This window comes from Furipterus horrens, unplaced genomic scaffold (assembly GCF_987537825.1).
Source record: "Furipterus horrens unplaced genomic scaffold, mFurHor1.1.pri manual_scaffold_4, whole genome shotgun sequence".
In the NCBI taxonomy this organism is placed as follows: domain Eukaryota; kingdom Metazoa; phylum Chordata; class Mammalia; order Chiroptera; family Furipteridae; genus Furipterus; species Furipterus horrens.
This window is the reverse complement of record NW_028327174.1, coordinates 199,834,400-199,852,121: the sequence shown is the minus strand read 5'-3', so window position 1 is coordinate 199,852,121 and position 17,722 is coordinate 199,834,400. Positions and strand designations below refer to the sequence as shown.

General features: G+C 57.8%; 1 long non-coding RNA gene across 1 annotated transcript; it reads right to left on the bottom strand.

Moving 5' to 3' along the window:
* Nucleotides 1-5,791: 5,791 nt before the first annotated feature.
* On the bottom strand, nucleotides 5,792-11,428 carry LOC150013810 (uncharacterized). The gene is made up of 3 exons (XR_016510829.1): nucleotides 11,394-11,428; nucleotides 7,325-7,415; nucleotides 5,792-5,885 (listed from the first exon to the last, which is right to left on the bottom strand). It is a non-coding gene; the product is annotated as an uncharacterized LOC150013810 (long non-coding RNA).
* Nucleotides 11,429-17,722: the final 6,294 nt, after the last annotated feature.

Here is a 17,722-nt window from a genome sequence, read left to right as displayed (position 1 = left end):
TCAACCTCTCTGAGAAAAAAGGATACCTCCCTCTTAGGGATGTTGGATTAAAGTAGGTCAGTCACTGCCAGGCACACAGTAAGGACTCAATACAACACTGGCAGAGCAGAGTGGGGGAGGGAAAACTCGCAGTTACTGGTGTGGTTTTCTGGGTTAAAATCCCTCTCTTAGGGCAAGCCATTCCTCCACCAGCCTCCTTACCTGTAAATGGGATGTCGATTGTCGCAGGACTGGCTAGCTCACAGGGGTCACCTACTCCACCTTCCAGGGACGTAGGGTCCCTGGGCCTCCACGGCTGTCTCCAGCAGATGCAGCCAAGGTGGCATCCCTGAGGCTGCCCAGCCTGTGCCCCCTGGTGCTGAGGCAGAGCCCAAGGCCCAGATGGGGTGACAGCCTGACAAGACCCAAATGGACCAAACATATGTGGTACCACAAAGGCAGGTGACCCAGAGCCTTGGCAGGGCCAGACGGGCGCTGCCCGCTCCACCCACACCGAGCTCCACTTTCCAGATGAGGAAACCGAGTCCCAGCAAGAGGAGCCACACAGCACGAGGGTGGTGGAGCAGGGCTTCGAATCCGGTCTGAGTGACTGCAGAGGCCGCCTCCCCGGGGTCACTGGCAAATTCTGTTGGTGGCAGATGGGGCTCCTTCCGCAGTCCGGGAGCACTGCTACCCCAAAGGTCTGTGAGAGAGAAACCGGTTTGGTGCCTGAGCTGAACTGAATATTCATACACATAAAGGTCCGTCCCTGAAGGGAACTGGAGGAAGAAAGAAGAAAGGAAACCGGGCTTTTGAGAACCAGTCAAGTTTGGCCTTCACCCATTTTATGCTTCTGGAGGTGAGGAATGGAGGTGACCAGTGTGCCCAGGGCAGGCTAGGCAGTGGGCAGGGCTGGGGAGGGGTTGGGGAGGGAGCGCACCTCGCCCAGTGAGAGCCACCGTTCTCTCTGAGGCCCCAGGGCTTGAGTGAAGAGGCAGGCCAGAGCTGGGGGGTTTTGCTTTCAGGTGGGAGAGGGTCCCCCGTGACTCAGAGCTTCCCACCTGAGTGGCAACATGACCTCCCAGCTGTGTTGACTCATAGTCTGGTGCCATGGGGAAAAATAAGTTTAATCCAGGGTGTTGCCCAGTTCCAAGGTGCCTTGCTGTGTGACCTTGGGCAAAGGCCCTGCCCTCTCTGGGCTGGGGTTGCTGAGCAGCAGACTGTACTCCTTCTCTTTCTCTCCCTGGAAGCTCCGCCCTGTCACCCATAGCCTCCAGGCTCTCTGGGCCTCTGTCCCTCCGCTTCCCTTTACAGGCCCCAGAGTTCAGGCTGCCCCCGCTGCCTGGCAGGCGAGGGTGGAGGAAGCAGGCAGGGCGGGAAAAGGCAGGAGGGGCAGGAGTTACAGGAACCGGCTGGGCCTGGGCGATTGCTCAACTGGGAAGCCTGGCCGCCCGGCCTCCACAGGCCTGCTCCTACCAGCCCGCCCTCCCTCCTAGCTCTGCATTGCAAACATTCCTGGCCAACCTCGGGGCTGCAGCCCCGGAAGGGGGAACTGCGGCAGACACAGCAGGAGGCCGCCAGAAACACTTAACCCCTTCCGTCCTTCCAGGCAGAGCCTACAGGCGGGAGGATGGGGCTGGGCGGCAGGCCAGGCTTCCCAAGGGCTGAGTGACTGGGTCGGGTGAACCGCTCACAGCCCTGGCTGGCCCCAGGTTACCAACCTGGATCAACTCGCTGTATTGTCAGGCTTACACAGTCTCCGGCCATGGAGTCATTCAGCAGACATTTCCAGAGCTCCCTCTGAGTTCTGGGCACAGCGCCTGGCAGCAGGCATGAAAATCAGACAGGGAGGCCCTCATGAAGCCCATGTTGGGGTGGGAGAAATCATATAAAGAAGGGGTTCCAGATCGTCACAATGAGGAGTGCCACAAAGGAAAAGCACAGGATGAATCTCAGAGTGAAGTAAAGTGGCTCATTTAGGCAGGGAGGGCTTCCCGGAGGAAGTGACATTTAGTGAGGCCGATAAGAGAGGGCGTGTACCAAGCAGAGGATGCAGCAAGCTTAAGGCAGAAGAGAGGTTGATACATTCCAATCTTTGTATCAGAGGAGAGAGGGTGAAGGGTGGAGAATTCCCAAGTGGGAGAGCTTAGCCGGTGCCAGGCCCCAGAAGGCCTTGGGGCCACTCCCGAGCCTGGACTGTCTTCTGAAGGCAACAAGGAGCCATGGAAGGGTTTTCCCTGGGGAACAACATGCTCAAGTCCAGCTCTAGACACTGAGATTTCCTCGAGTGAAAAACAGAACCTTAACACAGGCAAACAGCACGTTTTCACGTACAAACCAATATCCTTTAAGGCCAGAACACCTGAACCACGCCAAAGTGCCACCAACAGGAGACATTTCGAATAGCAGCCTGGCAGCTGATCTTGGCACCAGGTTCTTGGGGCAGGCATGGGAGGTGGCGGGGAGCACTCTGAGCCCTGCCATCCCCAGGCCAGCTGGAGGCAGCAGATTCAGGTTGGCTCCTCCTCCCAGGAGGGGGCTCGTCCCCCCCACCCAGACACCACTCTGCAGACAGTTGGAGCTCAATGAATGCAGCAATTAGTGTTGAAGCTGAGGACTGAGAGACCATACAGGTCTACAGCCTCCTCACTTCACGGTTGCAACGGGACCAGAGGCAGCAGCGGCTGGCCCTGGCTTCCACCGAAGGCAGGGGGACTGTCCTGGAGCGGCCACGGCGCATGTACCTCAGGCACAGGGGTGCTGAGGGACAGGCAACCAAGATGCCCCCCGCACATGGTCAGAGAGGAGGCCCACATGCCCGTGATCTTGGCACCCATAGAGGATACCCGCAAATTTCTGAGGATCCCTCCCCAATCAAAGCCCCCCTTCCTCTCCCTACTTCTCATGAGGCCTCAGGCCTCTTCAGGAGGCAGAGACCCAAAGAAACAGAGGTTCAGGCCCAGAAAACCAAGAACGGAGAACCGTTTGGAAACGGGCGGTCACCAAACCCAGCTGGTGGGGGGAGTCAGCCCCTCTGCTCCCTGCGAGCCTGAAGGAACAAGCCAGGGACAAAATAAACTGGGGGGAAACTTTCTAGACTATTGTTTGCACAGTGGACCAGTCTCCTTTCCTTCTTTTTCTCCTTCTTCTTTTTTTAAATGAAGCAATACTCAGAACACCAACATATGGAAGAGATGAAAACTAGGTTGCTGAGACTGGAGAGGAAGAAGTGGACTCGCACACCCATGTGGCCCCACGTCTGCCTGGCCAGCCCCAGGTTTCTCAGAACAGACTGAGGGCCAGCAGGCAAGCCCCTCCCCAGGACCTTAGGGCTGGGAAAACTGAGGCTCAGGGAGACGGAGGCCCTTGCCCACTGTCACACAGCCCCAAGGGGTAGAGACAGGTGCTCACAAGCCAGCCTGACCCAAAGATGGCCTCCATGTGCCCGGGCCCAGGCTGCAGGGTCGAAACCAGAGCCTGTCTTCTGTTTTCTGAGAGTCTCTAGGCCTCGTGTGCTTGTGGGGACAGCAGACTCAACCAGAGCTCCCAAAGTCCTGCTCTGCGGGTCTCGACTTCGGAGGGGAAACACCCCCAGGACGTTCCCTCTGCTGAAATCGTGCCCCAACAGGACTGGAAGGGGGCGGGCTGCTCCATGCCTGCACATGCTCCCAGGAAGGAGAGGCCAAGTGCCTTCTAGCCTCCTGGGGTCACCCCTGCAGCAGCAAGGGTCTATCTATCCTGTGGCTCTGGGTCCATTCCTGGTTGCAGAGCAAGGTCCCTTCCAGGCAGTAGAGTTTCTATAAGCACTCTTTGAACCTGGGTGCTACCACCTCGGTGACCGGGCATCAGCTTCGCCATGGTAAAGCATTCCAGAACCCTTGGACTGGGCCAGGGATTGTCCCCCTGAACCCTCATCACAACCAGAGGAGTTTGCCATTATCATTCCATTTTACAGATGGGAAACTGAGGACTGGGAAGTCCCCTGCCCAGGTCACACAGCTAATGACAGACACGGGCAGGCCTGGGATGCAGGTGTCTCGGGCACGGTCTCACTTCGAGGCCTCTCTGCCTCGCAGCGATGAGGCCCCAATAAAGCGAAGATTCCCCCTGGCTCGCCCGACCCCTCCTTTTGTTAAGGTACATGGCATAAATATTTGATCTCACCTATTCATTATTTGTTTATCTTTGGCATTTATCCATCCTGTCTACTCTCCACTCTCCTCCACGTGGGTTCACCTGAGTCACCAATTTTGTCCCTGAACTTCCAGGAGGGAGAGCAGGTGGCATTACTATAGCCACCTCTGAATTTCCTTCCCATAGAAACTGTGCCATAACCCATGCCACTACGTCATCACACACACACACACACACACACACCTTTTTATGTGTTTCATAGAGTTAAGGGGTCTACCTTGGATATCCTGGTGGAACCTACTGCTCGGGGACAGGGGCAGCACAGTGCCATGATGCCCCTGGCACAGACGCACATGTCACGAACGGGGCCGGACTATTATTCTTGCTGTTCACGGGAGCTTGGTGTGGCACCTAAACTCCCGGTCTCCTCCTCTACCCTTCACCTCACAGGTGAGCAGGTTCATTTCTCAAAGTTACTGATTGGCACTAAATGGTAAGAGACCAGCAGCATGAAGGAGCCAAGTTACCTGTCCTTTTACTGAAGTAACGGTTGCCATGGTAGTCAGCCTGCGAGCCAGGCTCCTCCCACAATGAGTAAGACCACGCAGTGTGACCAATAGGACAGAGCAGGTGCCACCACTCGTGTTGCCCATGGCGAGGTCATAAAAGACACCGGCTTCAGTCTTGCCCTCCCGCATCACTATCTTGGGGGAAGCCAACCGTCAAATCGTGAAGACACTCACGCTGCCGCCCTCCAGAGAAGCCCGTGTGCAGGGAGCCCAGGCCTCCCGCCAGCACCAGTGCGCTCCCCAGCCCTGGGCACGAACCTTCCCAGAAGTCCGTCCTCCAGCCCGAGTCAAGCCCCAGGTGGCAGCAGCCCAGCTAACGTCTTGACTGACGCCGCCAAGGAGACCACAGGCTGGACCCGGCCAGGTCTGCCAACTCTGAATTCCCTTCCCCCAGAAACTGTGCCATAATCCAAACTTAGCGTCTTAAGCCACTCTGTTTGGGGTATTTGTTATGCAGGTAACGATACTAATTGGGCAACTAATTAGGAGCGGAGGGATCTTCTAGTTATGGGGGTCCTTCATGGACTGGATTCCCAAAGTGCGTTCCTTGGAATACTGGTCCCAGAATATGCTCAGAAAAGCAATGGTCAAGTGTGGGCAGACTGTGGACTTTAGTCTTATTAGAGATTCCCAGCGGTCCTTGGCACGCCCAAGCAGAGCCTTCTGGGTGGGAAACCCAGCACCCCCAGCCCGGGCCTTCTCAGCAGCCTGTGGAGCTCCGGTCCGCACTCTTTGGGAAACACAGCCCAACTACCCCCGCAGCAGGGTCCTGGCGCCCATTACTCACTGTGCCCCGTACAAAATCAAAGTCACTCCCAGCCTGATATTCAAAGCAGGGTCTGTGGCATTTTATACACAACAAGATGGCCGGCCAACCACAGCGGACCAGCTCTCCGGGCTCCTTTTCCATTGGAGGGGCTGGGTTTGCCCTGGGTCCCCTCTGGTCCCACCGGTCTTACAATCGGTGGTGTTGGTCAGGGGTCTGGGCCAGTGTGTCTGGCTGGGAAACTGGGCCTCTCTGGGGACCATGTGGGATTTAGATTTTGGTTCCCAAACTCTGTAGCTCCAGTTCTCATTGCTCCGTAGCCCATGACACAGGGCCGCGCTGTGCCCTTGACCCCCACGCCCCTCTTCCTCAAAGCCGATGCCTCAGCGCTGGGTGTTTCTTGGTGGGAATGCAACCATGGTCTTAAACACGAGCCACTGGAAAATAGCATTTGATATAGAAAAATTCATTTTGCAGGCAACTTTTACAGAGCGAATCCACTCGCTTCAGCGAGGGAAGGCTGTGCTCAGAAAACCACATTCTTTCGGGCCCCTGAGGCTCTGTGGGGGTGGGAACCGAGATCGTTCTACACGCTAGAAGGCAGAGGTCTTTTCTTTTGTTGAAAACATAATTTCACCCTCACGCTGCTTCATCTCTTCCAGCTTGGACATTCTGGGGCTCGCAGGCCAGTCTGGAGCCACCGTTTTCAGACACCAAGGGCCAGAGGTCTGCCTGTGGGCACCTCACTACTCAGAGTATAGCCCCCACCGGGCCAGCTCCTGCCTCACCTGGGAGCCCCTGCCCAGGCCTCTGCATCCAAATCTGCGTCTGAACAACATCCCCAAGCGATCTGGGACACATTAAAGGTGGGGGTGCTCGGATGCACCGCAGAGCTGCCAGCTCGGGGTGCCCCACCTGCCCCCTAAGAGGCTGCTGTGCCTGCTCTCCCCAGTTCCCTTCTAGGCTCTGTCTCATCCCAGGCTGCTTCTCAGAGGCGATGCGCCCAACACCTGTGTCTCCCATTCGTCACAGAAATCCGGTGACATGATCAGGGCACGACAGGGTGGCAGGTCAGGAGACCTGAACGAGAGATAATGACAACCGTAGACGCCAAGCCCTCACAGAACACTGACAACCCAGGAGAGACGCTATGGGACCCAGAGGTTCAGAGAGGGGGAGCCACCTCACCTACCCGTGGTCACACAGCAGGTCAATGGCACGGCCCTGTGGCGTGAGGACTTCCCGATGGGGAAGTGGATGGTCGAGGAGCTGCACCCCCACCCCAACTAGCTTAACCCAGGGGTTCCCAATCAGGGGTTCCCTGGGGTCCCTCAAAAGCTATCTGGGGGGCGGGTCCATGCCATGTACAGCCTCTTGAGATCCCCATCAATCACTGTCTTTTTACTGAGGGCCAGGCCTCCGTTGCTTTGGGTGGGATTGTATCAGCCCCCTGTGCCCACTCAGACCCCAGGGCTGAGCTGAGCAGACATCACCGTCGCCCTGGACCAGCCCCACATGGGAAAGCTTATATTGCTCAACAGAAGCAGTTTGCTCCTTGGGCAGACGTGGGCTTTGAGGTCAGTAACAGCAGGAGGAACTTTTCTGGTGGGAATGTGGACAGGAATTCGCTTGGAAGCTTGAGTTCCCAAAGGGGGGCGGGGGACATTCGTCTCAATTATTTTTCAGCAGGAGCTCCTGCTTTCTTATATTTTCTTTAAAATGAAGTGAGTGCTTCCCCACCCCCACCCAGCCCCATGGGGGGCTGGGGATGCAGAGGCAGCCCCATAGGACGTTCTGGGAGGCAAAGAGAGCATAGCCCCACATCCCAGGTCTTCACCAGCTGCCCCTCCCACCACATTCTCCACGAAAAGCTGACCCAGAAGGATGGCGTGTAGGCTCCTGTTTGCAGGTTTCCGGGGAGCCAGGAGGAAACCAGCCACAGACAAACTTGAGTTGCTTGTGCCAACCTGCAGAGAGAGGGGTGTGAGCCTCTCCACGCAGCTTCCACTGGGCTCAGCACCTTCCTTCCCACCTTGGGTGTGGCCGAGTGTGTGGCGGTGGGGGGGGGGTTCTTGCTCCTTCTAGGCAGAGCCCTCCCTTCTATCCCTCCCACCCAGACCCCACACCCTCAGGAGCTTTGAGGCCTTGGAGGCTCTGGCCAGGAGAACTCGGTGGTCAAAGGCCAGCGCTCTGCAGACCGATGGATGCGGGGGCTTGAAACCCATTGATGGCTTCACCTCGCAGCCCCTCACAGGGACACACGTCCTGTCCTCTGTCTAGAGACGTCGTATGGCTGGTGGGGACCCCAGGGCTCATGTCCACTGGAAGACATCCTTCATTCCAGGAGCTGAAGTCACCTTTGGGCACAGGGTTGAGTTGGGGGCTGGGGGGAGGGACACAGTTGCTTTTTAAAAATGGTTCTCATGTGTCTGAGTAGCATGAACTGGAGGTCTTGGGCCAGAGGCCCCTGGACCATGGACTAGAACACCACAGTGAAGGACAAGCCAAGTGGGTTTCAAATACAACCCAAAAGGAGTCCATGTTGAGGTATAAAAAAATGCACCATCCAGCCCTGGCTGGTGTGGCTCAGTGGATTGAACCAGGGGGCCACAGGTCAGGTCCCCGGTTGGGGGCAAGAGAGGCAACCACACAGTGATGTTTCTCTCCCTGTCTTTCTTCCCACCTTCCCCTCTCTCTAAAAATAAAAAAAATAAAATCTTTAAAAATAATGTACCATTTAGCCATCAGTCACAGCGAAGAGCCTGGAGCTCTGATATGGATGCAAAAATCAGGGGACTTTTGTAAAGCAAGACCCTGTGGGGGCCCCTGTAGGGGCGCTTTCCAGCAATTGTTTATGGGATGAATCAGTTAGGAAGCTTCGGGTGCCCCTGCTATGCCAGTGTTTTCACTGGGCCTGCTAACGCGTCCCCCTCTCCCAGGAGAGGAGCTCGTCCAGGGCAGGGGCCCCCTCTTGTTCATCTTTGTGTCCTGACAGCTCGCCCACTGCCCTGCAGTCAGGACTCACATCCCTACGCTGGGTCCCCTATACCGAGCTGGGACCCTGCTCCAAGCAGAACAGAGCACCCCGGTCCAGAACCGGGCTCATCAGTTCCTCACTGTGGGACCCAAAGCGAGTCGCTTCCCCTCTGCGCCTCGGTTTTCTCACCTGGGATAAGGCGATCCCGGTCACAGGCCCCTTGGGGTTGCCGTGAGGACCACCCAGGCAGGTAAAGAGTTTAGCACAGAGCACATCCGAGTGGGGTCTTAAGATCCAGCCTTCCAAGGGCCAGAGGCTGCGCTGGGCACAGGGCAGGGGCTCAGGCACTGTATAGGGATCAGACTTTTTTTGTTTTAACCAGCATTTCTTAAAGTATAGGGATAAGAATCACATATGGTTTGTGGAAAAGATTTTTAAAAAAAGAACGTTTAACCTCTTTCTCCCACCTACCAGGCAGCCAGTGGGGAGGGGGCAGATTCAGGTCAGAAGCCTCCTGGGTTTTGGTACAGGGCCTGAGAACAGTGGGTGGTGGGTGGGGGAGTTCCTGCTCTGTGGCTTTCTTGGGGTGGGGTCTCAGAGAGGGTCTCTTAAGCAGCGGTGTGAGGTGGAGACTAGGATCCAGGCGGGCTCTAGGGCCACAGCAGCCCGGGGTTCCCTCCTGGCAAGCTGCGTGGCCTCTCTGACCCTGTCTGTGCATCTGAACCGTGTCCAGCAAAGCTTCGCTGTCCAGCTGCTCCTGGTGGAGTTGGTGCTGGGTGCCAGGAACATGGCAATGAATGGGACAGGCCAGAGTGGCACCATCACCAAGCTCATGGCCTAACGGGGACAGCAAAGGTGGCGGCTAACAGACTCAGGCGCCAGCAGAAAGGAAAGAACACGGGGGTGAGACTAACCCCTCTCCAGGTGGGGGATGAGGGTTCAGAGTGCGCATCCGAGTCACGGCGGAGCCCAGCACTGAGCACACGGGACACGCTCAGTCCCTGAAAACGGCCTTTGTCGCTGCCTTTGCTATTATTACTTCTGTAACCTGAATAACCCGGGCTGCCTGGGGGCCCAGTCTCACCACCATGTCACGTTCAGAAGAAACCCCCGTCTGACATGCCCGCATCAGGGGAAAGCGGTTTAAATCGTCCTGATCTCTCAGAAACACCAAAGGGAACCCCTTTGCGCACCACACACAAAGCTTCCTCAAGACTCTCTGCGCCAATTTATCTGCCTGGAAGGTCTCACGGGAGCTGCTCCAGAAACATCTCCCTTCCCTGCACCTCCTTGTGATCCTTCTCAGAGGCAGGGGCTGCTGGGCCCAGCCTCGGAAGACAGGGGGCTGGGTGGATTCAGGCCCTGCCATGTTGCTTAACCACTCTGTGCCTCAGTTTCCTCATCTGCAAAATGTGGTTAACCAAAACAAAAGTGAAGAACAGCAGCATGGCCTTCAGCGAGGCATTGTGGGGATACAAGGAGCCTCCATAGCAGCTTTCTTGGTCTTCTCGCCCAGTGGCAGCCCCCCACTCCCTCCGCCCCCCTCAACACAGGGAAGGGGCCAAGGCTAGGCAGGCAGACTGAAACTTTCTGAGGAGGGAGCAGCCAAGGCCAGGACCGTGGCATTAACCCTCTCTCACAGGAGGCACACAAGGGGTGGCTTCTCTTGAGTGTCACCTCAAAATGTCAGTGTTCAGATGGCAGGGCCAGGGGCTCCCCAGGCACTGAGGGCCCACTGAGGCACTGGGAGAAGGGAGCTCCCCACTACCCAAGGTTGCTGCTTGCCCAAAGCCTGGGCAGCGTGCTTCTACCTCCTTTTGGCTCCCAGGGCCACAGGACAGGCCCCACCTCGGGGATCTGGAGGCCTTGCTTCCTGAGGCGCTCTGGGCCAGGCATGTGGTTCCTGCCCTCACAGGGTCTGGTCGTGAGATGAGACCCCCCAGGAGCTGCAGGAGAGGACCTGCTGGGGTATCAGGGAGGGCTTCCCAGAGGAAGAGGCACTGAGGGGAAGGGCTGCAGTGAGAGGAAGGCAAGGCGCTCCAGGCAGAGGCCACAGTCTGGGCAAAGGCCTGGCTGGGTGACAGGGTGGGTTCAAGGAGCTGCAAGAAGCTCTCTGCCACCTCCCCCGGGAGGCGGTTTAATGGAGCCCCATCACCTACCTGGGCTCACCTAACACTCACTGCACCACCACCACCACCACCCCCATCATGGGGGAAGGGGAATCAGGGGACACGAACTCACTCCCAGTTCACAGGGGTGGGGGCCGGGTCTAAGAGAGAAAGCGCCAGTTCCTGACTGGGAGCACCACCTGCATCCCCTGGGTCCACTGGGCTCCTCTCGCCCGTGGTGGCTGCCAAATGGCCGGGCCTATCACCATCTCCCCCATTTTACAGATGAAGAAACTGAGGCTCCGTGAGACCACAACCTCCCCTAAGGCCTGCCTTTTTCCTCTCTCTGGGGACCCAGGACAAGCCTGAGGTGCCAGGATGACCTCCCCAGGGGGAGCAGCCAACACCAGGATGGGGGTAACTCTGGGGGTGTAGGGGGGAAGGTTGGGGGATGGGATGGATTGGACGACGGACGCCAGGCGGGCAAAGGCGCAGGAAGGCGGGTGGGGGCCGGGGTGGGCCTTGCTGGGAGGCCCGTCGGGCAGGAGCCCAGGGCCCGAGGCAGCCCCCCTCACAATGCTGGGGTGAGACCCCAACTGCCCCGAAGTCACCGCCCCCCAGCTGGGCGGGGAAAGGACCACCGCCGCCTCCTGGCCGCCCAATCAGACGCGCTCCAGCCTGATGGGGGCGGCGGCCCGGGCCGAGGGCTCCCGGGGCCTTCCCGGAGGGGCCCCCGCCGCCCTGCCCCGCGCCTCGGCGGCCCGCCGCCCGCCGCCCGCCCCCCAGCCTCATTAGCACCGACGCCCGTCGTCCTCCCCGCGGCTTCCGGTGGCTCCAGAATTTAAAGGTTAAATCCTAACCTCGTCTCAGCAGTTTCTCCCGGCTTTGCCTACCCAGCGCCAGTTGCCGGTAATTATATGCATCTCCGAGCAGCCAATCAGCTGTCAGACTGACAGATACTGATCTTTTCGTTTTATTTTTAGCTCTGTGCTTCCCCCTCTAGTTGCAAAAAAAAAATTCTGTTTGTTCTGTGTGCTGCTGCCTGGCTCTCATCTCCGCCGGAGGGGCGCGAGCCTCCTGTCCCCCCAGGAAGGGGGGCGGAACCGCGCGCTGCCCCCCAGCTGCGGCCCCCCAGGGGAAGGGAGGAGGCTGGGGGCCACGGGAGTGGGAGAGGAGCTGCGCTTGGCCCTGCAGCCGCCCGCCCGGGAGGGGGCAAGTCCTGACCTGCGGGTGGAGGCCGGGAGCGAGACAGAGATGCAGAGGCAGCGAGGCTGAGAACCAGAAAGGAGTGGAGGGAAAAAGACAAGCCCTCGGCCCCTGGAAATGGTACACACACACCCCCGACCCCCCCAAAAAAAGTGAACAGAAGAAGCAGGAATGGCTGTCAACCCAGGGAGCACTGGGCTGGGAGTCTGGAGGGGGCTTTCCAAAAGGCCTGCAAAGCTCAAGGGGACCTGGGCCACCCCTCCCAGGCCTGGGTGCCCCCTCTATCATGTGACGAGCAAGTGAAGTGCTCTTCAGAGTCCTTTTGTGGATCATTCCAGAAGATTCTGTGGACCTCCCTACAGGCACCAGGATGCTGGCAGGTGTCGGGGCCTGGCAGGCAGGGTCTCTGGGAGGAGGGGAGGGAGGAATCCGAGGCCCCGGCAAGCTCTTAGGTCCCAGAGTCTCTCGGACAGTTGAGGGATGGAAACGATTGTGAAGTTTTCCTTCGTTTTCATGGCACTCTACAGTTTGCAAAGAACATCCCCCATTTCCCTCTGTTCCTACCCCATAGTTAGCCCCAGGATGAAGCCACATGGGGACGGGGAGGCCTAGCAAGGATCGCCTCTGCTCTGATTGACCCTGATGGGAAAGGAAGGCCATATTGCCTAGTGGTTTGGGCTTTGCAGCGCAACTGATGTGAGTTCAAGCCCCAGGGCTGCTGTGGACCAGCTCTGTGAGCCTGAGCAAATGACCTGAGCTCTCGGGGCCCCAGGGGCCCCATCTGGAAGGTAGGCCCCAAAGCCACCCCCCTTACAGGATTGCTCTGGGGAGTGACGTCCCCAGCATCCTTGGGGCCCAGCTCACTCAAGAGCAGGTATGACTAGCATCTGCGTTTTGCAGATGGGGAAACTGAGGTTCATGTGACTAGAACCTCCGCCCCCCTTCTTGGCTTCCTTTTCTCTCACACCGCAGATGGTGCACTGAGAAAAAAGGGAAAGGAGAGCGAGGAGAAGGGAATTAGGAGGCCGAGGGAGACGGAGAGAGGCAGTGGCACCGTGATCAATTACTTGGGCCATAAATTTCTGCTGTTTTGCAAAGTGAACACACAACCTCAGAGAAGCATGCTGCTGGGTGTGCTTGGGCAGAGCCAACAGCCAAGCTTCCGGTGGTGGGAACAGGAGAGGGAGAGGGGATGGGCTCCAGGGCAGGGCCAAAGCAGCTGGTTGGTGTGGGCAGGGGTCAAGGACCCATGGAAAGGGGCAGGGAAGGGGAGGGACCTGCGCAGGGGCGGGCTTGGGAGCTGCCTGGAGCCCCTGGGGAAGGAGCCCTCCCTCCTGCTCCCCTCCCAGTAGCTTTCCTCCCACTGCTGAGAGTGTAAAAGCAGCCCTGGGCAGTCTGTCTACAACCCACCCCGCCGGCCAGGCTCCTGCTGCTGCCTTCCCGGGTGGTCCTGGGGGCTGCTGGGGAGCGGCTCCCAGAACTTCCACTCCCTCATCTGTGAAATGGGGATGACGAAGGCCTTTATCTCCAAGAGGCGGTGCCAGGGATCGGGAAGATCTAGGACGGAAATGGCTTAGCGCGCGCACACATAGAGTTGATATTATTATTACATGAAGATAACTGAGGGCTGAAAGGGTCGGCAAAGGGTTAAAGGTAGTTTGGAGACCAACTGAATTATTTAAACAATAGGGGGCAGCCCTCCCGCTGAGGGACAGTGGTGGAAAGGGTTGCCCACAGTGGGGATATAATGGGGGTGACCTGTCTCTCAGTCTCCCAGTCTCCCAGTCTCCCAGCAGGGAGGGGCCTGGAGCCAGAGCCAGGGTACATTTGTGTTGGGAGTGAGGCCAGAACGAAGCAGCCTGGGCTTCGAGCCCCCACCTTCTGGAGCCTTGCAATAGCCCATTGAGTAAAAGAGCCAGGGGGGCAGAGGCCAGCTTATCCCTCCGGAATCCAGGTGCCCCAGGAAAACGGGGTTCCTGGAACAGCCCGCTCAGGTCCTTGCACACTGTGGACTCGCGAAGACCACAGCATTGCAGAAGCACACCCTGCGTGCTCATCTTCTGCCAGGCATGAGGAAGTTCAGCAGCGAACCGGCCCCACACCCAGGCTTCAGGGAGCTACTTCTCAGGGGGGAAAGCCCTGGTCTTTGGACCCCAGGCAACGGCTGAAGTAATTGTAGGGTCATGGAGGGGGGGGGCAGAATGGATAGAACAAGAAAGCCACAAACTAGACATAATGAAACAAGGAAATCTGGGGCAGAGGGGCCTGAGGGCAAGGGGTGAAGCTGTACATCGAGGTGCTGGAGAAGATGGCTTGGGTTCAGGTGGGCACCAGGCATAGAGCCAGAAGTACACACATTCCAGCTGGGGGATCCCAGGTTGAAGGCAGTAGAGGGCTGCTATTTTGAAGGAAATCTAAGATGGATTTCTTTAAAACAAAAAGAAGTTCCTTAGGATGGAGGTAATAAAAACATTATCTTAGTTAAGATGGGCTAACAGTTATAACAAAGGGCCCCCAAATAAAAGTTGATTTCACTCTGGCCAGTGTGGCTCAGTTGGTTAGAGCGTCATCCCATAACTGCAAGGTTATGGGTTTGATTCCCGGTCAGGGCATATACCTAGATTGTGGGTTTGATCCCAGGTCCAGGCACATATAGGTGGTAACCCATCAATGTCTCTCTCTCACATTGATGTCTCTCTCTTCCTTCCTGTCTCTCTAAAAGTAATGAAAAGTGGCCTTGGGTGAGGATAATAATAATAATAATAAAGTTTATTTCTCGCTCATGGTATATTCTACTTTGGGCTGGTGGTGGGGATGGACAAGGGTCCTGCTCCATGCGGTCACTCAGGGGCCCAGGCTCCTTCATCTTGTGCCTCTGTCACCTTCTAGAGTCTTATTCTCCTCTGCAATAATCTTGTGGAAGGGAAAAGAGAGTGGAGGATGGCATGGAAGGAATTTATGGACCAGGCTAGAAGGAAAGAAGGCACATCACTTCAGCTCACATTCCATTGGTCAGCGCACAGGCATGTGGCCGCGCCTAACAGCAAGGGAGCCTGGGATATGTAGTCCAGCTGCATATCCAAGGGGAAAATAATGAATCAGCGTTTGGTGGAAACATAGCAGTCTCTACCACAAATTATGTCCTCTTTGAGTGGATGAGCTGATGCTCCCAAAGCAGCTGGCATAGGGCCACTGGCATGTGTGCTGAAGCTGGTTATCTGTCCTGTAAACCCAGAGGCAGCTCCCTTGAAGTTCTGAAGGCTGTTCCTAGCCCCCCTCCTGAAACTGTACGATAAAGTGTGTGTGTGTGTGTGTGTGTGTGTGAGAGAGAGAGAGAGAGAGAGAGAGAGAGAGAGAGAGAGAGAGAGAGAGAAGAGAGATATGGGTGGAGAGGTGGTTTTGGTCTAGGGAGAGTGTCCAAAGCTTTCACCAGATTCTCAAAAACTTGCGGCATAATGACTTAAAGAGAGGTGGACCGCTGCCTATTGATGCAGTAGCTTAGCTGCACAGCATTGACTTAGCAAGACCTAGTTACAGAGTACCTTGATCCTTACGGCCCCACTGCCCGCAGGGGGAGGTAGAACTAAGGATCCCCAGCTACCACCTCCCCTCTCCCACCAAACACGTCCCCAGGTCAGGACAGAGAAGGCCCCAGCTGACCCACTACAGACCGAGTGGGCTGCAATGAACAAAGTAGCCATGAGGTCCCGAGGTGGCAGCCCAGGAGGCCAGCTTCGGCATGCAGGCGGAGAAGCTGAGGCCCAGGGAAGGGCCATCTTGCCCAGGGTCACACAGCAAAAGTGGGCATAGCGAGGAGTCACCTTCACATTTAGTCAGGTTTGAGCAACAGAAATGGACTGTTTGCCTTAAGCAGAAAAGGGCTTCATCTGCAGACGGTGGGGACAGCAGGCTGGCCCCAGTATGGACACAACCAGGCATCTTGGAGAGCAGGGGACACTCTGTGACTACCCTCGAGGACTGGCCACCAGGATGAGAAATGAGTGCCTGTCCTCAGGGTGGGGGTGCGGGGGGCTGGGGAACCAGCCAGGGCCACTGGCCTGTCCCTTGGCCAGGGAGGACAGCGGCATCTGGACAGACAGCCCACTCACTCCCCAGGCTGCGCACACAGGGGGAATTCCACATGAGGCAATTGGGGGGCTTTTGCCAGAAATGGGGGGTGAGTGCTGGGCCGGCCAACACAGCAGATGTCCACTCTGGCCTCCTGCACCAGGGTTGCGCAATCCATTTCCTGTAGGACCCAGAGCCGCTGCCTAACCAGGGAATCTAGCCCAGAGCCCCGCGGCGAGGCCAGGGCAACGGAGGGAGGCGCTGGGCAAACCTGAGCTCCACGCTCCACCGGCTCGCCCAGGAGGGCAGCGAGCGGGCTGGCGGCTCCACACCAGGCTGCGCTCACACGCTGGGGGCTTGCCAGGTGGGTTGGTAGAGGTTCCACACACAAGCGACACGTTCGCCAAGCTGCGGGTCTAGGAGAGAATCTGTCACAGGAGAGCTGGGGTGGGGTGGGGCTGCTGACCTCACCCACACCCCAGGGGAGGCCACTGGCTGAGAGTGGGTGCTGGGGCTGCAAGGAGCTAACAGCCATAGACAGAGGGGGGCCGCTGTGACCATCAGTGTCAACTCGGCAAGGCTACAGTCCCTGTTCTTCAATCGAACACTAATCTCAGTGTCGTACGTAGTGAAGGTACCTGGCAGATGTGATTACAGCCCATCGTTGGTGGACTGGAAGTAAGGGGGATTGTCCTCGATGTCCTGGGTGGGCCTGACTCTGTCACTTGAAAGGCTTTGGGAGTAGAGCTGTGGTGTCCCTGGTGGGAAGAAGCTCCACCTGAGGACAGTGGCCAGCGGAGTCAGCCGCACCCCGCCCGCCGGTCCTGCAGAGCTCATCTGTCTAGTGAGCCCCCACCACCCCATCACTGATTCCTCGCAATAAATCTCTTCTCATAGATCTACTCGTTCTGTTTCTCAGGTTGAAGCCTGACTGAGGCCGGGGGTGGGGGGCAGGGCTGTGCTAGGAGGTAGGGGCATCTGCACCTCGCAGGCGAGCACTGACTGGGTGGGTCGCGTCCCTTAGCGCAGCTGGGGAACAAGGACGGTGCCCCTGAGCACGGGTGGCTCAGAGCTCTGGGGCGGGTGTGGCAGTCCTGTTCCCTGTCCCTTGTCCCCTTGCAGAGCAGACACATTGTAGAGCTCTGGGCCACAAAGACAGGGCACTAATTTCTCAGACTTCCAGAGCCTGGGGGCAGGGAGGTAGCACTGTCCCCTGCGGCCAAAGAGGAGACAAAGGCCTGACTCACTCACTTTTCTGGGGGCTGAGATGGTCCCTGAGCTCTTTGCAGCCCCACCTCTTTCACTGTGGCCCCGGAGGGCCCCCTTGGTGCCACCAGGGCAGGCAGAGGCTAAGGTGCCCAGGGGACTGGCAGCCCTGCACAGTGGGTCTGAGCTAACCGGGTCTTAGGGTTGCTGCCGAGGGGCTTCGGACGGACCTGCACAGGCAGAATGCTGGCCCGTCCAGCCAGTGGCGCTCAGGGGAGGGCAGGGCCTGAGGGGGAAGAGGTCCATCACTGTCAGCCTCTCTCCCCCAGGCCAGGGGTCTCTGGAGACTCAGGTATCTAAAGTCCCTCCCCAACTGTTACAGGAGAGCACAGGCGGAGGCTTAGAGAGCACCCCCCCCCACCTTCACAGGGGGACCTCCGGCCATCCCCAGCAGTGACTGCTCTGCAATCCCTCCCCCGGCACAAGGCCGGTGGCAGGGGACAGGATGGAGGAAGGGGAGACACCTGACTTGACCCACAGGCCTGCGGGCATTTGAGGGCTCGCCTGTCCGTGGGCGGGTCATTTTTTTTTTATCAAATATGAGTAGAGAGCCCACCATGCCAGGCTCTGCTCCCGGCGGCGCCGGTGGTGGTCTGCTGCTTTTCCCCCCCCCGTGAGCACTCTGTGAGAGGCGGAGGGATGATCATCT